Source organism: Equus caballus, chromosome 21 (assembly GCF_041296265.1).
Source record: "Equus caballus isolate H_3958 breed thoroughbred chromosome 21, TB-T2T, whole genome shotgun sequence".
NCBI lineage: Eukaryota > Metazoa > Chordata > Mammalia > Perissodactyla > Equidae > Equus > Equus caballus.
The window spans coordinates 38855584-38876850 of record NC_091704.1 but is presented as its reverse complement, the minus strand read 5'-3'; the positions used below and the strand labels follow the sequence as shown (position 1 = coordinate 38876850).

Genomic DNA, 21267 nt, shown 5'->3' with positions numbered 1-21267 from the left:
AGTCTGGCTTAATTTCTCCTTGAGTCTGCAGATCTAATTGGAAGGGAGAAAGGAATGGTTTATTTGTTGATTGGATTGACTGATTTATATCACTCATTGTGAGGCAATTTCACACACATTATCTCATTTAAATACCCATGAAAAACCCTACAAGGTAGGTAATATCATACTTCAGGAAACTAAGACTCAGAAAAATTACGTAATTTGGAAGTTCCCATGCTGTAAGTATTATAGTCTCTATCAGGAAATGTCATGAATTTCGTCTTGCTTTCTGCTCCATCATCCTCACCTTGTTACCCTCTTCCTCATGCTCACAAAATGGTTGCAGGAGATCCAGGCACCATGTTTTCAAGCAAGAAGAAGGTGAAGGGTAAAAGACAAAAGATAAACAGACATAAGCAAACAGACAAGCCAGCCAAGTTTGTTCTCTTTCCTGGATGTCCTACTTGACTTCAACTTACATCTCATTAGTTAGCGTCATAAGACCATCCCTTTCTGCAACAGAACCTAGAAAATGTGGAGTTTGTTTGTTTTAAGCTGGGCACATTGCCACCCTCATAAAAATGTGTTCTGTAGGTACAGAAGTGGGGGAGAACTGTTGTTAAATTGGCAACTTACGGTATCCTTTTCAAGAGGTCATACTGATGCTTGGAAAGATTGAAAATCTCTGCTCTAAACTCCTATGGATCTTTTCTTCATTTCAAATGAATTTGATAGACTAAAGGTTATTATCCTTCTCTAATCTCCTAGTACAGAACAGAGATCCAACGGATAGAATGATTTCCTTTGGCTTCCACAGCAAAACAAGGCATGTGCCAGCCAGGAGTGGCGACTGCTAGATGTCCTCAGCCAAATGTGGAGTAGAGTGATGACGCTCTAAGTTTCCTAGCTGTGTAGTGGCAACAGGTGTCTCTGTAGACCAGCCAGCAAGCCCTTTGGTAAGGGTGTGGGGGGCCACTAGGAACTACTGGATCGCATCAGCTTGGCAGAGACAAAGGTATCACGTACTGGAGCACTAATGGGGTAGGGAAGTGTCTGGCACCCACCAGTTGACTACTGTTTGGTCAGCAGTAACTTTTATCTTCCACTCGCCATTCCCTGTGGCTCCCTGTTGATTGCCCACAAGTTCCAGGCCTGCCATGGTGTAAGGAAAAGTAATCGTGATGCCTCCAAAATGTAAACACTCATGTGTGCAGTCCATCTTGATAAGGAAGTGCTCTAAGGGGAGCAGTTATCAGATGCCTGAATCCTTGCCCCATACCTGGTTATGCACAACCAATTTTTTTTTTTTTTTTTTTGCTGCTGGGCATAGAGCCTTGAGAGAACAGTATGTCCTAAAAAACAAGAATTTCAGCCTGCAAAGGAAAACAGAATACACCCTGCTTGGTCACCTGAAGAGAAAAATCAGCTCAGAGGAGGTGGACTTGCTTTTTTTTGCTCTGCGAAGGGGGCTGAAACTTAATTGCAGCACTCTGACTGGACGCTTTTTTGAGAGGAGAAGGGAGGGGATTTTAAACCAAAATGCCAGAAGTGTCCTGTAGTACTCAGGTCACAAACTCGGAAAGCCTATAGTGTCTTGGCAGGTCATCTAAATGTGTGAAATGGGTCCGTTGCACACAAGCAAGCATGTATCCTTTCTAGAGAAATTGCTGCCATAAAGGAATGCGGGTTTTAATTCCCTCCCCTCTTCCCTCCCTCTTTTCCCCTTTTGTCTTCCCTTTCTCTTATCCCTGAGAAGCCAGAAACTTGGAATTTTGTGTGATTAACCCAATTCGTTGGTATGACAACCGGGGTTGCCACTAGCTCACCTGGCTTCTTTGTCCAAATTAGGAAATGGCACCCTCCTCCCCCCATGCCAGGGCCCATGGCTGTGCAAGTCAAGCGCAGGCTGGATTTCAGCCCTACTTGCCCCTCAGCTGAGCCTTTGTGCCAGGCCCAACTTTAGATGGTGGCCCCAAAAGTTATAAATGTTACACGAGCCAAACAAAACATATCTGTGGGCCACACTTAGACCACAGGCTGTCATTTTGCAGCCTCTGAGGTTGTGGTTAAAACAAAGCTCTTGGTTCAGACTGCCTGGCTTCAAATCTGGGTATGGTCATTGAGGTAAATTGCTCAATATTTCTCTGCCTCAGCCTCCTCTGTCTGTAAAATGGGAATAAATACTTGGACCTACCTCATAGGGTTGTTATGAGGATGAAATTAAATAATGCACGAAAAGCACTAAGCCATTCAGAGTGTGGCTGATAGTCAGCACTTGATAAGTGTTAGCTAATAGCAAAATCATGTAAAAACTGATTTTGCACACTTATTGGCCTATGTCTGCAAGTGCAGTTCTGTTGGAGAATTCACAGCATGTGAAATGGATGCGCGAGTGCATGTCAGACCTTCGTGATTGCTTTCTACTTTTAGGGGAAATGCTTATGCTCTGTCTCTGGTGACTTTGTGGAGGCAAGGAGTTCAAAATAGCAAGCATCACTTACCAGATGGCCTACTAAGGCCACAAGAACCTTAGTGAAGTTAACACTTCACTGCTCTGTCTCCCTGCTCATAGCAGTTACACAGATTGATACCTGATATCCACAACATTGATATCTTATAACCACTAAGAAAAGATTAAACTTAGTTCAGTATCTGTTGCAAAAGGCAAAGGTGTGTGGGGTACATTTTAAAATAATTTACAATGAAAACAAAAGTTTGTAACTTTTACAGTGGCAAGTGCACAGTTATTTGAGTTCATCTTCTAAACTGGCTCATTCTCTGGAAGGCAGGCCACAGAGCCAATACTCTGTCATTAAAAACTGTCACAGTTGTTTGCATCCTACATGCATCAGGTTCTGCATAAAAGATTGTTTCCCATCCCTGAGACTGTGCTGGGAGGAGGGTGTTAGCTCAGTACTGGCTATAGTGAATCTCTGGTTGGCTGCAAGGATTTGGGTTAAAATTAGACTAAACCCAGCAGTGTTGCTCCAGTAGATCCAATCATATCAAAGTGCTCAATCATGTTTTATAAAGAAGTGGCAACTATCAACTTTAAAACATGCCCAGAAAAAGGAATCCAGGAAACAATTTATTTAGTTCTACCTGCATCTAAATTAACTTTCCTTGTGCTTCCTTAATATCTAAGCTTCCCATAAACACTCATTAAACTCTAAACAAATGTGAAGAATGTCCACGAGACTTGAAAAGAGAAGGATTGCCCCAAGAATTCTATTTTTATTTGCCCAACTGAGATTTGGCTGGACTACCATCAATCTAAAGCATCTCTCGTTGGACCTGAGTTTCCCAATCTTGGCACTGTTGACATCTTGGGCAAGATAATTCTTTTTTGTGGGGGCTGCCCTGTACATTGTAGGATGTTTAGCAGTATCTCTTGTCTCTACCCACTAGATGCCAGTAACACACCTCTCCTGACTTGTGGCAGCCAAAAATTTTGTCACATCCCTGTCATTTGCCAATTGCCACCTAGGGGAGAAAATCTTCCTGGTTGAGAACCACTGCTCTAAACTAAGAAAAGCAACCAGATTCATAAACACAACAGTTTTGGGGGTTTTTTTTAGTGACGAGAAAAGTCCTACAGATGGAAAAGTTTTGAAAATAAGCTCATCTGCAAGTTATACTGACAGAATGCTTAGAAAGAGATCCTGTAATCATCACATTTGGCAAATGGGTGATTTTGCTAAGCTTCAGAGCAGCTTTTCCATGAAATAGCTTTCAAACTAACCAGTCTAGAAGGGTGGGTTATCATTCAGGTCATCTGATCCACCCTTGAGGTATTTGTCCAGACTTCTTCTGAACAGAAGTGTTGTTTGTCTGTCAGCATCAGTGGGTGGAAGTTAAGAGATTCATAAAACTGAGAGAGACCTAAGAGATCTTCACGTCTGCTTCTCCTGTTGTATAGGATAAGACACTGAGATCCAAAGAGTAGAGTTTGCAGCACAGATGGCTGTGATAAACATCAGTGATTCAGACCCTAGCCTGGAATTTTCAACAATATAGGCACAGAATTATTATTGAGTAAAATGTTAAAATGATATTCATGATAATTTTTAAGGTTTTAGGAATAAGTAAGAGAAACCAGAGAATGTTTTTCAAATTGAAGTCTCCAAAAATTAAGAATACCCTCAATGTATCTTTTGATTCAGAATCCAGAAACTTACATTAGTTTTCTCTTTATAACACATGATTGCATATCAACCAACTGAGAATGGAAGAGTTCCATTAATTTGCCTTATCCTACTTATAAATCTTGCCTATTAAATAAATTATTTGGACCTTGAAAGAAATAATGCTTTAAAATTGATTTGTCCTTAAATCAGACCAAGTATTCTCTCTCTTTTCCCCTATCCATGCAGCATTATTATCTTCACTCGGTTTATAATTCTAAAATAAGGTGATGTGTATGAACTCATCCCATTGGTACAAGATAACCATTCCTGTATTCAGATTTCTTTCACTAATTGTGTATTTTAAACTTGAGATGTTTTAAAAATATATATAGTATTCCTGTTTTCTCCACGTGGTCAGTTCCTGATCTAAAGGAGAAAGAGTAAGGCAGGAAAATTGTCAGATTCAGACGTTGTTCAACTGGAAGATAAGAACATCATGGAGAGAAAGGTACAGCGTGTTCTGGTATGCACAAGATTTGATTACAAGGTGTACTCTTGCTGCGTGGTGTGGTGCCTCCGGGTCTGTCTAACTTTAGTTTGTGATTATCAGGGTCTCTGAAACAACTTCTCCAGGGTCAGTTATAGATCTAATTTTTCTCCTGCCATGTTTCGAATATCTTTCTGTGCCCAAGCAATAAAAGGAAAGCTTCCTTCTGTGACCTGGTGTAAAGCTTATTGAAAGACTTCAGGAAATGCCTTTGACCTTGTTTTGGACTTAGAGGATGATCTCATTCAGAAATGGGTACAGTATCAAAGTATGGAATGTGCTACTAAAATAAGCACACAATTTGCTTTTAAAAAACGTACTGTTTGGAGGGCGAGGATACAATCTATTCTAGATTTTAAGGTGAGAAGTGGTTGAAAAAGATGTGGTATTTTTTACCTAAAATGTGGTGTTTTTACCTAAAACTGTCACCTTTTGACAATGATATGAAATGAAGATTCCCCTTGAAGACTGTTAATGCATTTGACAAATATTTATAAAGAGCCTGTTATGAGCTAGTCACTGTTGTAGATGGTAGAGATACCACAATGAACAAAACAAAGTCATTTCTCACATTTAGTGAAGGGACGCAGTCAGTAAACAAATGTATGATGTGTCATGTAGAGATAAGTGCCATGGGGAGAAACAAAACAGAGTCAGGGGTTAGATAGGTGGAGTGGGCCTGGGCCAAGGCTGTAGTGTTTTTTATGAGATAGTCATAGAATGCCTCTCTAATAAGGTGACATTTGCTCAGAGAACTGAAGGAAATAAAATGGGAGCCTTATGGATACTTGGGGGAAGACAGCAGAAACTGTTATAAATGTTCCAACGGGAAATTTATTAGGACTCAGAACAGCAGGCCTGTATGTGCTCAGAATGAAAGGGTGGGATAAGAGAAAAGGAGGGGCTTTGGGAAAGCATTAAGGATACATTAAATGTATACACTGGATAACTGACTGCCACTACATTGATTGGACAAACCATAAAATTGGATTATGCATTTGCAAATCTCTCATGTGGTTTTTAAATATGAGACCCATAGCCCTGTTAAGCATCATGGTCTTTTTTAATTTTTCTTTTTAGCTGAGTTGTAATGAGCATGGGATTGTCTTTTGGAGTTATCCTGCAAAGCTTTGACTAACAGAGAAAGCAGTAGCTCGTATGTATTACCTAGGTTGACTGATGTTATTAACCTGGAGTAGGAAGTGGTACAACCAGATTGTGGCTGACTATGGGCCCTGGTCCAATTTACCAGATATTGTGTCCAATTTTTCATGGGAAGAGAGCTTGCTGGGCCAGGCAGGAAGGAAGAAGTGGGGCACCTTCAAGGAGGAAATGCACAAGAGTTGAGTATAGGTAAAGATCCCATGTTACCTGGCTTCACATTGTCTTCACATCCCTCAAATGACACTCCTACTCCGTCTTCAGGATGAGCAATATGTTCTTCTAAAGGATGTGATATCTTCCCCAGGCCAGGGCAAGGATGCCGAGGAGCTCAATGACACCACCTTCCCAAGAGAGTCTTCTAGGAAATCCTTACCTTGTATTCTGGGTCTCTTTATTATCTTGAGGGGCTTCATTTTCTTTAAATGAGAAAAGAAGAGAGGTATCACCTGACTCTTCCCCTTTCAGCTAAGAATTGGTTCAAGTTTTTGAATGCCTAACATTAAATATGGTCACATGTACCAGCTGGAAGTGGTTTCCCTGATTTCAAGGACAGTCAAATTTTACCTACACACCTCTCAGGCTCGCCCTGCCCGGGGGGTGGTTGACTGTTAAAGAAAGCAGAACTGGCATAGGACCAGCAGGAGAATATGCTAGAATTCTACTTCTTAGAGCTAAGGAGAGTTTCTGTTCAAGCCCAATCCTTGGACTAAGGAATCAAAAGTGATTAAAGAAGTAAGGAAGCGCTTCCTGAAAAGGGATGGCATCCAGATACAAGTCATTACTTGAGCAATTTTGTCCACAGGTTGTTTGTGTCAGGTGCTTCAGGTTTTTTGCTTTTACAAGTCATAACTTTTTTTAAAAAATGATGTCATATACTCAGCAAACATTTTTTGAGCACTTATCCAGGCCCAGTCCTGTGCCGTGCATGTTCAAAACAATAAGTAACATTGTCCTTGCATTTGTGGAATTAATAGTTTTTGTTAAAAAGATGAGACTTCCAGCAGTAAAACAATCCAAGAAGGAGCAAGTGAGAAGCCAAGTAGGAGGCATTAGCTCAGTGGAAAGAGTTCAGGCTTTGGAATGAGATAGAACTGGGTTTATCAAAGCTCTGACTCTGACCAGGAGTGTGCTTTGTGAGATTCTCTTATCCTATGTGGGCCTCAGCTTCCTCTTCTGTAAAATGGGATAGCAGTACCTATTACACTGTTACATTGGATTGCTGTGATGACTCAGTAATATTATATATAATGCAATTAGTATTGCCTGGCACATAGTAAGCACTTATTATGTTATTATTATTAATAATCAGACAAATAATTAGGAAATCTGGGTTCTGGTTTTGATTCTGTAATTATTTAGAGAGTTTTGGTAAGTCACTTAACTTTATCACACCATCCATATAGGTCATCTATAAGGCGAAGGAAACCGTCTCTCCACAGTATATTTTACCTCTAAAATTCCATGGTATTTTGAACTGAGAAGTGTTGAGCAAAAGCCTCAAAGGATGCCTCTCCTTCTTTAATACGAATACTAATGCTAACAATAAAACATCCACATTTACTGAAGACTTACTCTGGAGCCCGGAGTCATGATGGGCGCTTTACATTCTTTGTGTTATTTGCTCCATGTGACACACTCAATGAGATGAGCAACCTTGTCCTATTTCCTAGATTCTGAGCCATATTTTATCCAGTTTAAGATTTCTGAAGTCAGGATGCACTATATAGTTGATCAGTGTATTTAATTAAGCAATGTTTTTCTTTATCCCTTTCCCCAAAGCCATTGCTAAGTGAGATGGGGCATCTCATACATGATGGTATCTGAAGCAAGGGAAATGAATAGTTTTTCCTATACTTTGGATGATAAAACTGGGGCTTAGAGAGGTTAATTCTCATGCCCAAGATTAATGAAGTAAGAAAGGCAAAGCCAGAATTTGAACTGAGATTTGTCTGGTTTTGCTCGCTACCATACTTCTCGGGAGCTAAAGGTTAAAAAAGTTGCCAAACATATAGTCCCGTGTTCACTTCATCAAAATATTTTTGATCCATCACTAGATTGAACGGTAGATTGTCTATTTATTAGTTCTTACCAGGAATACACTTTTAGCCCTTCTAACCAGACTCTGTATCCTGTGCAATGTAATGTTGACATCTGTTTGATGTTGATATCGCTGGTGACATTGGTCAGTCTGCAAAGTTATTTTCCTTAAGATAAGAACCTATGGGACTCAGATTTCCTTTAGCAATCTCACCCTGGCCTGAGTTCACCTGGGGAGTATCAGCATATTTTTCCCCAGACGTTCACGATCCTGGGTCCTTACAAGGAAACAGGGATGTATTCATTAACAGTTGATTATTAAGCAGATTCATTGAAAATTAACAGCAGTATTCTTTGACCTCAGCCTTTATAGACAAACTGCTAATCTTGGGTAAATATAAGATTATATTACTAATCTATTGACATTTAGTGCAAATTAGCTTTCAAATGGGCCATTTGTTACTGTTAACTTTTCTGAAGTATATTAAATTCTTCTCATTTCCTGTGTGTTTCTTTCTCTGAAATAGAATCTTAGGGCCTTTTGTTAGGCCAGGAGAACCTCCCAAACAATCTAATAACTAGCTGATTAATTTTCTGTGATATCAAATCAGGTGTCATCAAAAGGATTACAGTTTCAGGGTCACAATTAATAGAAAAAGATTTCAACAAAGGTGACTGCTAGACTTTGTAAGTATCCTCTGATTCAGAGAGTGAAACTTTTATTGAAAAAAGTTATTTGAAGACGTAGTTCCCTGTTAAGTCATTCTGAAGTTCTTAAAGTAAGGGTTCTGTGTCTACTTTTAATAAGACACAGATGTTAGCATGTTTACCTAGATTGAATGAATGAATGAATGAACATATTTTATATGTTTGAGATTTCTCTTTCCTTCGTCTGGTCTAGCAGCTTCAGCACTGAAGCGCAGTTGTAAAATTACACATGGCGGAATTTGAAATGGTGTATCAGTCAAGGTGCTAACAAGAAACAGAATCTAGCTCTGAAGGTTCAAGAGACTTTAATGAAGGGGAGATGTACAGAAGTGTGGGTGGGGTTAAAGTCACCAACAAGGCATATTGAGGCACTTGGATCCTAGCCACAAGGGGAGGCTGTGACCACGCCTAGACCTAGAGCAGCCGTGGGAGGAACTGGTGTTATTCTAGTTCTGGGAGAGCAAGAGCCACAGAGGAGGGGCCCCATGACAGAAGCTAGAGGCCTGTAGGGCCTTAGGCTCTGCCAGAGCCCAGGGATTGTGGGGTAATCATCCCTGGCCTGTCTTTCAACCTTCTAATCTCCATTGTTCAAACCCAGTAGGAAGTCAGCCAACAAAGGAGTCTAGAGATTCGGGCCACGGTAGTCAACCTCCTGAGGGGTAGAGCAGGGCAGAGAAAGACCTTGATTGGATCTGCTAGGAGAGGAGGGCCAAACAAAGAATCACAAGCCCAGATGGGAAATGCTATTTTAGAAACCACAAGCTGCCGAAAAAGAATGATATATTCAAGGAAGTCTGGGCCCTGACCTCATCTGATCTTGGGTTAGCATCCACTTTCTAATACTTTCTTTCAATACTCCTGTAAGTGCCTGACAGCAGCCAGAATTGCTGGTCAGTTCCCCCTGTCCAAGTCTCATCACTCAGATAGATCTGTATGTGGTTATGGGGCTGAGAGGGCTGGCCCTCTGGCTAACTGACGGGGGAAGGTCCAAAGAGAAAATAATTAAGAGGAAAGTCATTGAGAATCTCTCCAGGAAGTATAGTGACCGGAGGTAGAATCAGAGGGTACGGAAGCCTGGAGGAGGCATGTGCGTGAAAATGATTTGCAGTGATTTCACAGTTATATGGCCCTGTTCTGCCCCCCATGCCTGTCAGCCTCCACTATTTTCTAGAGCTCCCGTTTGAGGGCAGGGTTGGTGGACTCTTTCTCATAAATAGTGAACCTCAAGAGATGATTAATTTCAGTATGAACGGGGATCTTACCCATCTCCCAACAGGAAGTTTGTGTTTGATGTTACTGTTGTTTCACCAGCTTGAAAGGGAAAAAGAATATCTTAGAAAGAAGGGAAAAAGATATCACCATGTGATGAAATGTATATCTATGGATTTTCATTTGCTACATGACAATTGCTTAAAGCCTGTATTGGTTAACTTTCCATTAGCAGCTGACAAGACCTAATATTCTCACCTCACCCTTTATTCCATGGTTCATGTCTGAGTCCTTTTGGGCTGCTATAACAAAATACCACAGAGTGAGGAGCTTATAAACAACACAAACTTATTGCTCACAGTTCTGGGTGCTGGAAGTCTAACATCAGACTGCCAGCATGGCTGAGTGAGGCTCTCTTCCAGGTCTCAGACTTTTCGTTGTATCCTCACATGATGGCAGGGGTTAGAAAGCTCTGTGTATCTCTTTTATAAGAGTACTAATCCCATGCATGGATTAGGAGCCCATTAGGAGAGGGCTCCACTCTCATGACCTAAGTACTTTCTAAAGGCCCCACCTACTAAAACCATCACCTTTGGGTTTCAACATATGAATTTGGGGGGCGCAGGGAAGGGGAAGTAGTTGTTCGGACCATAGCAATTCATTATCAAAATCTTTTGTACTTCACTTGCTTTATCATGCTCTTGTTTGACGGCATTCCAACCCAGATTAAATCTAACTCTCCGCCAAACACCATGCCTGCACCTGAGAGCTCAATGTGACTGGAGAAAAGCACACCATGCTGACTGGTTTCACTTTAAATGCGTGACCACTAACCTCACTGAGCCCTTAGTAATGACTGGCAATGCCCCCATAGTTCCCTGGTCCATTCACTTTCCTACTCTTCTAGACAACTATTGCACCCCTTCTCCTCTCTCCTCAAGCCTCTAATACTTATTCTTACATCCTACCTAAGTGCAGATAACTTTTCTTCCTATTTTATTGCAAAAGACCCCAGAAGCAATCAGAAGACAATCCATAAGCTCCCACCACCACCTTACTTATCTCCTAGAATCAATGCCCATATGCTGTGCCTTCCTCCTGTTAATGAAGAACTTAAGACGAACCTCTCCACTTGACACTCGCTTTCCCTCTTGCCTTATATTCAAGGACGTTACCCAGCAATGCTCCACTTTCTCTGTTTTCTCTCTTCACTGGGTCATTCTAATCACCATAAAAACATGCTGTAATGTCCAAATATTATAAAAAATAAACATTCAAATGTTGATTTTTGTGCCTGTCTTTAGCCACTGCCCCATTTTTCTATCTCTCTTTTCAGCAAAACTCATTGGGAGAGTTATCTATATTCCATTGATTATGGTGGGACAGTAGATGGAAACTGTGCTTGGCCACTGGGACAACTGCTTACCCCACCCCGGTTGCTAAATTCAGTGGCAAATCCACAATCCTCATCTTCTTTGACCTGCCGGATCACCCACCCTTCCTCACTTGGTCTCCAGGACACCACACCTTCCTGATTTTCCTCACACCTCCAAGTCTTCCTTGTAAGCTCTCTTTGTTGTTTTTGCTTATCACCCCAAATTCTAACTGTTAGAATGACCCAGGAATCAGGCCTCAGACCTTTCTTTTTTTTTTTGTACCCCTCTACCACCATAGGCACTCCCTACTCCCATTCCAGGAATCCAAGCTCTTGTGCTAAGAATTAAAAATTAAGTCCACAGTGTTTGTAGATGTTAGCCTGTGCTCTAGCTGCTAGTGGGTTGCTGGGAAATCAATATTTGATGGCACTTTGAATACATTTACTCTTGTGGCTTTAAATAACGTCTGTTCACTGAAAACTTCCAAATTAATCTCCCTGAGCTCTGGACATGTCTATTCAACTACATAGTTGAAATTTCCAATTGAATGCCTTGTAGGCATTCAAAAGTGACCCTACCAAAACTGAGTTGGTCACACTTCACTGGATCAGCCTTGAATCATCCGCATCTCAGTTGGTGACACCTCCATCCTTCAGTTGCTTAGGCTAAAAGCTATTGGATCCTCTTGACCCCTTTCTTTCTCTCATTTCCCAAAGTCAATTCATCAGCAAATCCTAACCATTTCTATTGCTACCTTTCCTGATCCAAGCCACCATCCTCCCTCACCTGGATTATTGCAAAGGCCCCTAACTGATCTGCTTCTACACTGGCTCATCTTCTCTCCCCCGCCACCAGTTTATTTTTAGCACATCATATCATCTTATGCATCCAGTCATAGCCCTCCAGAGTCTTCCCATTTCATAGTGACCTATAAGGCCGTTAGGTGACCTGTAATCCTTGACTTCACTTGGGCAGATGTTTCCGCTATAATGCTATACATGCGTCCTGTAAAACTTTGTGTTCTGCAAAAGGTACTCTAAAAATAATAGGGCTTATGGGAAAATTAGGATTCAAGCAGACCTCTCCTATCTTATACAACTTAAAAACGCCAGCACTAGCCAAAGCAATAATGGATGCAGAGCTGTGAGTTGGGAGGGGTTCCATTTCTGGGAAGGCAGTTCTGGTGCAGGTGCTCATTTTTAATTCTTACAAATGGAGTTGGAACCACACCAGCCTGTGCAGCAGCCAATCTGGGGGCTTTCTCCTTTCCTGCTAAAGTTAGAATTCTGTCCTGCTATTCTGGCTCCTTTTGCCTAAGAAAGATTTTGTTTCCATGTTATACCAACATTGTCCTACTATTTACCGATAGCCTATGAGCTCATTTCTGTTATAGAAACACAGGTTGTAACAGAACAGGCTGTGCTCACTTACTGTCATCTTGGCTGTTTCTCAGATGTGTCAGGCAAGCACCTACCTTGAGCCTTTTGCACTTGCTCTTCTCCCCACCTGGAGTGTTCTCACTCCAGAAATCCTCCTGGATTTCTTCATCTCTTTCCAATCCTTATTCAGATTTTTCCTTCATAGTGTCAGCTTCCCTGACAGCCCGCATAAAAGGACAACACACTCATCCTGCTCCAGACATTCTCTCCTGCATGTCATTGTTTCTTTTTCTCCATAGTGCTGTCATCCTTGGACACATATTACTCATTTATTGCCTGACCCACATCCATGAGTCTATCAGCAATCTGAAGGCAAGGATTGTAGAGTTTTTGTTTTATTTGCTGCCTACATTTTTTTCTGATATATCTTCAGTGCCTGGAATATGGTGCAAGGCATTTCATAAATATTTGTTGAATGAGTGAATGAAACTCAGACTCCTTTACAATTCATACTAATTTCCTTCTTACCTGGAGAATAGTCCATCTTTGTTTCTTTTCTGATTTTGTGTGTGTGTGTGTGTGTGTGTGAATGTGATGGGAGACTGGCTTTTATCAAACGTGGTTTCATATCTTCGTTGGTATGCATCAGACTTTAATGCTGTTTTATACCTACCACACTGTCCCTGGGGATGTTCAGACATTTAAAGCCTTAATATTTCAGTAATGTATTATGAGGGATAGCCTGGAAAAAAATTGTGATACAGGCTATGTATATCTTTTTGTACCCCTCTACCATCCTAAGCTTTCCTTGCTTCCATCCTAGGAATCCAACCTCTCATGCTGACAATTAAATTAAGTCCATAGGCTTTTCAGATATTAGCCTGTGCTTTAGCTGCTAGTAGGTTGCTGTAAAATCAGTTTTTTATGGGAGTTTGAATACATTGCCTTGACACCTACTACCAGTCTCAGTGTATGGTCAAAAAATAGGTTATTCCAATACTCCACAGTGGTAGCCATGACACGGTTTTGTGCTGATGTCGTAAAGGGGCAGGGAGATGGTCACTAACTCCCTTTGGTGCTGGGTGAGGCTTTATGAGGATGGTGATGAAAATGGGGCTGGGGGAGAGAAGTGTAGAAAATGGTGGGAGGTGGATCCAGGAATCCACATGTTAAAAGGCACAGAAATGGACAGGTTCCTCGTGTGTTTAGAGAACAGTATGATGAATCATTAAACATGGGCTGGGGGTGTAAGGTAGGCTGAGGAGAGAAGTAGGTTTATATGCCATAAAGAGTTTGGATTTGATCCAACTAGGGAGCTCTCAAAGGTTTTAGGTGGTACGACTGGAGTAGTCTTCCCATTCCTCACCTTTCCCAACCAATATCTGGCTTCTCCAGTACTTAGATGAGTCCTGGCATACATAGAAAGATCTATTTGTTTCCTGAATATATAAATTTATTTCATATATATATGTATATGAATGAAGGGTCAATATTCATTTCTGAATCTTTTCTAAAGCAAAACTTAGTCTGTATCCAGATCCTTTAGGGCTCTGCACTTGACTAGCAAGCTACCCATTGGAAACTAGCTGTATAAGCTATTAAGTAATGAAAGTAATGGCACAAGTAGACACATTGTAACTTTTTTTTTTTCCTGAGGAAGATTTGCCCTGAGCTAACATCTGTTGCCAATCTTCCTCTATTTTTGCTTGAGGAAGATTCGCCCTGAGCCAACATCTGTGCCAGTCTTCCTCTATTTTGTATGTGGGTCACCACCATAGCATGGCCTATGAGTGGTGTAGGTCTGTGATCGGGATCCAAACCTGTGAACCTGGGCTGCCAAAGTGAAGCATGCCGAACTTAACCACTAATGCCATGGGGTCGCCTTGTAACACTTTTGACTTGAATTAAAAGCTTTGACACATCCTGCTTCTCAGGTCTGTCTTAGGTTCCTTCTACCAGTTTTGATTTGCCTCTTAGTTTATGGTAGTATCACCCCCCCCAAACACTTTTGAACATCCTGAGGTGCTTACTTTGGTGTCCTAAACTCATCGTTCTGGGAGAAAATATTTTTAATGATCAAGGAAATAAGGTTAAATTAGAGAGATCCTTAGCGAGGTTTATGATGAAAACAATACCTCACTGTAGGCCATGTCTTGGCTCTGCTCTTGACAGGTTGTGTATCATCAAGTTACTTCACATTTCTGCATCTCAGTAGACTAATGTAGCCCAATTTTGATAGTCAAATGATTACTAGAGACATGATGCTTTAACTCAAAGAAATGTACCTCTTTGGTGAGATTTCAATCATGTAGGGGCAGTTATTCGGTGTAAAAGTGCCTGCTCAGCCTCTTAAATCATATTTCCTAGGGCTGGAATAAGAAGTACACAGTTTCTTGCGTAGCATCCAAATGACTTCGTGGATTATCCAGCCTCTAGTCTTCTCCCTCCCTTGTGGAGGCCAGCTATCTTTGGCCACTTCACAGCTCATTAGCAGCCCAACTAGAGTCTAGGGAGAGGAAATAGATGAGATGAAGCTTAAATATGTCACATTGGTTATTTCTCAGCAGCTCTGATAAAAGGCTTAGCAGGATGAGGTTAAAATTTGATTAAAGAGGGTTGGGGATTATCTGTGACTTTAGCCTATGTATTTTACCTTCCTCCTTACCCCTTCTCCCTATTTCTAGTGATTAAGTATGAGTTGGCTGAAAACATTAATGAGGCCAATATAAAAATTCTTTACTATCCTGAAGGTCCTTTGAAAAATTATTTTATCACTTACAAAAGCAAAATTAAACTTTCTTTGCTCAGAATGTGTTTTTCCTATTCAAAATTGGGCAAGGTCTTGAACCAGAACCCATCTTGAAGCCAGATGGCTAAAGTAAAACATTTGCTGAAGTCAGTGGATGCATCTTAGATGTATATTTTGGGCTCAGCATAGGCTGCTTACAAGTGACTTTTGGGTATAGGTCCCTAGACCAGATTTGCTCCACAAATCTCCCACGTGTAAGATCACCTCCTTGGGTACACAGACCCAGAGACCCAGAGATTCCTCTCTGGGAAGATAAATTCACACTGTACTTCTTGGTGAGATCTCTAGGCTTGCTTTTCTGATAACCAGGCCTCTCTTTCCTCCTGTTAGAGTTTGTGATCCTCAAAAAGCAAGTTTGATCTGGGTTTTTGCAAACTCTTAGCTATCTATGTTCACAGACATAAATGCTTCTAGATGCAAGAAGAAAGAAACTATTCAGGGATATAGGGACACTCTGAGACCAGCGTAAGTGGAGAAGCCAGCAGAACCAGGTGCTGGGTTTGAGAAGTAGAAATAGAAGATTGGGGCATGGCCTGAATAAGAGAGGATGCTAGGGCAGTGACCAGGCTGGGATCTTTGCTGAGGTGATACGTAGGTCTGTCCCTGGAACTCTACCATGGTGGAGACATTTGTAAAGGTCTGTGGTCACTATAGAATGAGAGGAAAGGATGGAAAGAAAAGATTGTGGGAGGGTCCCCATAATATTATGATCCCAGTTCCATTTGATAAAGGAGCTATGTAAGGTTCCTAAGTTAAGTCTCCAACATCTGAAAGATGATTGGACCTTTTAGGACCAATGAGACACTCCATTTCACTGGGAGTTTGTGACATCTCAGAGGAGGAAGAGTGATGGGGCCAGCTAAGTCTTAAAGCAAACAGTCTCATAAAAGGCAGCCAGGAGAGGGCAGTCACCTTTTATCAAGAGCACAGACTAAACTTGCAAAGAGTACTTAGGCCACAAGGTCATAAAGCATCACACAGGCTCAACCAAAATGCACTATCTTACACAGATTAGGTACAATACGTGTTTGCTGAATAAACCTTAGCAGCTGCTTTTCCCCTACATCCTATCAGAGTTCCAAATAGAGACCTTGAACCTGGTCCATTCCAGAAAACCAAAAAAGGACTCTAAAGGAAAATGATTGCAAATCCAGAAAGCTGTTTTGCCTTACTGGTAAAAACAGAGTTTTCTTTTCCTTGTAGTTTGTTTTGGCATAGGCTAGCGTCTACTTCATGCAGACGGCTACTGTTTACAACTGCTGTTATCATGTTTTTCCTTCTTCATCTTCCGGTGTACTCTCTTCCTGTTGTTAAATACTGTCAGTTTACTAATGGAACCCGCTTTAAAAGCTGCTGCATTTTTCTTTTTCCGTGGGATCAATGTCATTCTCTGTGTCCTCTAAACAATGTTCGCTTCTGTGTACCAGGGAGTTGTTCAGAGGAAAGAAGAGTGATGGTGGACACAGGTTGAGGACTAATGATTTCATGCATTTGGCGGTAAGGCTTAATTAAGATCCCAGTTTCCTTCTGTTGGATTTAGTCTGTAACCTGCTGGAACTCAGTCTTGAATTAACACTGGGTGGATATAAAACAGTAAGCCAAGAAGTTTGCACGTCTCTCAACTGTAGCTGTTTATTTAGCTGGAGAAAATTTAGTGGGTGGTCCAGCCTTCACAACCAGTAAGAACAGAGTTGAGTTGTAAAAGCCTTGGTAAAGGAGGGCAGTAGCAATCCTGCAATTTCTTCAGTTTTATCACAGCCTATAAATTAGTTCATGAGGTATGTTGATCTTCCAGGGGCTAATATTTTAGCTTTCTCCCCATCAAATTGTTTAGTTTAAACCTAAGAAGTATGCCCACTGAAAGCTCTTCCTGACCCATGAAATGAATAATAATAATAAATGTCAGTAAAAACAAAGACTTTATTTAGCTGAATTTTGGAGTGGGTACAGAGTATAACTGTTACATTATAGGGTAGATTTTTGGTGTTTCCATTTTGTTTATTCGTTTGGGTCATTATAACATCTAACTGGTATTTGTTCCTAACTTTTGTTAATGTGCTTCCATGTAGCAAAAGGTCTGAAGCTGGTGCAGTTGACACTTAAAACCTTAATAAATTGCCCCATTAATTACCATCTTAATTATCACCTTTAAAGCATTTTAGTAAAGTGAGAGATTCTTAGATTTTTCTCAAGCAGGGCAGAGACTAAGATTAATTTCTTATGTATTTCTGCTACTCTTCTACTTAGTGTGTAAAAACAGTTCAACTTTATCATAAACACTTAAGCCAAAAACCACTTAAAAGGCAGTATACCACAGTGGTTGAGGACTCTGGAGTCAGATGGGCTAATTGGTTCAGTTCCTTGCCAGCTGTGAGACCTTGAGCTTCAGGGTCCCCTTCTGCTGCATAAGATGATTGCAGAGCTTCTTCCTAGGGTTGTGAAATGAGGTGATACAGGGAAGGAACTTAGAACAGTGTCTGGTGCTGTAGGGAAGGTAGAGGAGAAACAGTGAGAGGAAAGGAGACAGGCAGCTGGGGGTGGGAGGGGAAGTGACAGAAAGTTAAAGACAGAAAGTAGAAGAATCTCAAATGTAAAATGGCCATTTCTGAGTTTTTCCCAAGAAGAGATATTTGGGCATGCTCCTTTGGCTTTGAAAACCCTTGGTGCTCATCAGTGAAGGACTGGAGCTTATATTGAAGTGGAGGTGTAGACCTGTGTGACTTATGTCCTGGCCAATTGCCTGGTGGCCCTGTGGTCAGATTGATCCCTACTGGCACAAAGGATTTATGGACGAGTGTTTGGGGCAAACTTTGAAACCTGATTGTTTGCATTTGATTGCCAGGATGTGTAATTATTTACCGGTGCTTGCTAAGGATGGCAGTTTAGCTTTTTTGGCAGAGAAGGAATTGAGTTTAATATTTGGAGGCTTCTTTTCCACTTGGCCTGTGCTGGCTTTTGTTACAGCACTCAGTTTGGCAAGTAGCAACCAAACCTACTGGTTAACTCATTAGACATTTATTATTTAGAAACTCATCTTCTCAAAGCGAAAAAGAACTCTTTATCAACGCATAGCTCTTTCCTTTAAGAATGACAATAATTGTTAGTTTGATGTCGATGGACTAATTAGAGGGTTGAGAAATAAGTTTTGGAAAGACAGTAATAACTTAAGAATTTTCCTTTGGAGGTTTCCTTTTTAAAACCTGAACTGAGCTTTATTAAAACAAAACTGAACTTTGAAATAAGACTGAACTACTGGGTTAGAAGCTCCAGGAGGGTGGCGATGTGTCTGTGTTGTTTATAATCTTTGGGCCTAAATCAGTACCCTGCTCATAGTAGGCACTCAATAAATGCTGAATGAATGAGTACAATATTTAAATTACCATGGCTGTCCCCTGGAATAATCATAAGTCAGAGGGGAATAGAATGCATTTATAAATCAAAACATAAGTCCTTTTGCTTGAAATGTCATCACTTCTTTATAGTCAGGACCAATTTTGTCTGTTCCAATTAACAAAGAAAATCATGATATAAAGGAAACAAAGTGAAATGTTCTGCATCATATTGTGTTTTGACATCTGCAATAAGTTTTAAGTAAAAATTTCCCAAATCCTATTATATTGAAGTTGTCATGTGTTTCTTAGTGGTATTATTCATTCAGAATTAAAGTTAGGTGGCTGCCACTCATAGCAGACATATGTTTTATGTTATTAAAATGGCATGTCTTCTGGGCGTTGTCATGTACTCCAAAAGCTTGCATGTTTTCTTTTGATGCTGTGCCCTATTGCCGTTGCAGACTCTAAGGACCAAATGAGGTCTTGTTCCCGTCTTTATTCCTTTGGCCATTTTAGAATATGCCAGAGACATTCACACAATGAGCTGGCTCAGTTCTCTCAGTTCTCTGGTCTGATCATATTAGATTACCCACCAGCTAGAAATTTAGACATTAAAAAGAATGGTTATAATCCTGTCCTTTTACTTCCTTCCCTTGCTTTCCCTAAAATTGGTCTCTTGATTTCATGATACTACTAATAATATTTATATATTAACATATTCATAATTATTTATTAATAGCACAATAGCATTAAGAATTAATAGTGTATTGTGCACACACACATGTGCAGAGGGAGAGAGACAGAGATTTTTGTGGATAATTTGGCTATTATATTAATACTGAAACTTCTTATTAAAGAAGTTTTGTGTGTGTGTTGTCATTGCTTGTTTGTTCCCTTTGCAACTCAAATAACAGAGCCAGCTTGGGATGTGGGGAAAACATGTGCTTGAAAACCACAGCCTCCTTTTCCTCTGTCGGTATGGAAGACGTATGCAAAAGGAATGAAGGGACCTGTTTTCTGTAGCCAGGGCTCTGTGAGAAATAACACTGGTAAAGAAAAAGGCTCAAAGAGAAGTAAAAGCTTATGGCACTTTCTCCTGGCAGATTAACCTTGTCTTCCTCAGCTTTTCCCCTGCCTCAGAGAGGCACACTGGAATGACCAAAGCAGAGTGCCCAGCTTTTCTGCTCAACTTAGCTAGCCTTTGGATCTCCATTTTCCTCTTCCCGATGTGAGTGGAACATTGCGTGACCGTTTCTGACTTTTCCTGCCATTAGACACTCAGCCTAGATGAGTAGATCCCAGTCGAGGAGGGCAGGGAATTTTGGCACTCACAGGGAACCAAGTTGATATCTGATCTGCCCACTGGAGAAAAGGGAGAAAGAACAATTCTTTGGGACTCTGAAAATATAAACACAAATAGAAAATTAAAACTAAAGAATCCACTTGGAGTCAATAAAAAGTGTTAAACTCTCCATTGGTCATGTGACTTATTCTTGGCATTCAAGGAGCCAGAGGCTCTTGTGGTCTAATCTGGAAAGAGTCACTAACTCTCTGTGTCACCTTGGCAAATTGGTTGATCTCCTTGTGCTGTAATGCTCGGTCCAGCTGCTAGATGGGATGAAAGCAAGACCTCACTGAAACCAGATGCTGCCTCTCTGAGAAGCTTTCAGCAATAAATAATATCGTATATACTTTGTTCCTGGCAGCAAGTACTGAACTGTTATAACCCCCTGTTTTCACTTGCTTCTAAATTTCTGGAAATTTCTCCTTTGAGCTTGAATTTTTCCATGCTTGTCCTCAGCCCGAAGCTTTTTGGAAAGTTTGACCAAAACTTCACTTAGCTGTTTTTCCTGAATGATGGGAGAATAAGGGCAATGCATTGTTTTTCAGCTCATAAAATAAATCTCAATTTTTCCTGGTATACTTCAGAAAAATAGCTGAGCTGCTACATTTAAAGTGTTCAGTGAAAGAATCATGGTATAGTAAAGAATGCCTGCAGAAGACAATTTTAGGTTGCTGAGTGTGTTCTTTCTTTAAACAAGACCACACACAATCAGGACACATATAAAAGCTCTCGTCTAGTTTCAAAGATGACCAAAGAGGAAGATTCCACATATTTTCTCAGTGCCAATCCCTAGTTACCGAGAGGAAACTTCAGCTACCATCAGCTGTCATCTTTCCTGACCACTTGCTCTGTGTCTATAGGCCCGGTTCCTAAAAAGACTTGACAATTATGTGCTGGCATTGACCTCTTGTCTACATTTTGAATAAAGTCGACAATGTCTTTAGGTAGCCTTCAAAGAAGGCTTCTCTGATCATCAAACTAGATCATGCCTCCTTTCATAGCACTTATAATTACATACAGTGGGATGACTTCACTCGGCTTCCCCACTAGACAGTAGTTCCATTACAGCAGGGCCCACATCTGTTTTCCCCACAGTTGTCTCTGCGGCACTATCTTAGAGCCGAGCATGTAGTAGAAATTCATTGCTGAATGAATTAAATGACCCTGGGTACAATTGTCCTTACTGGAATTTGTTCATAGATTTTTCCACTGAGACATGCATGCATGCATTCAACAAGCATCACAGAGTATC

At 40.8% G+C, this 21267-nt stretch overlaps 1 protein-coding gene across 3 annotated transcripts in view; it reads left to right on the top strand.

Moving 5' to 3' along the window:
- GHR (growth hormone receptor) overlaps positions 1 to 21267 on the top strand; it is a 245033-nt gene that overhangs the window by 58467 nt on the left and 165299 nt on the right. Inside the window, exon 1 of one of the 3 annotated variants that reach the window (XM_070246321.1) lies at positions 16632 to 16835. The exons of the other annotated variants lie outside the window; for them this stretch is intronic. The gene's annotated coding sequence lies outside the window, so the exon portion shown is untranslated. Of the gene's footprint in view, positions 1 to 16631; positions 16836 to 21267 lie in introns of those variants that run through there. 3 annotated transcript variants of the gene reach the window in all.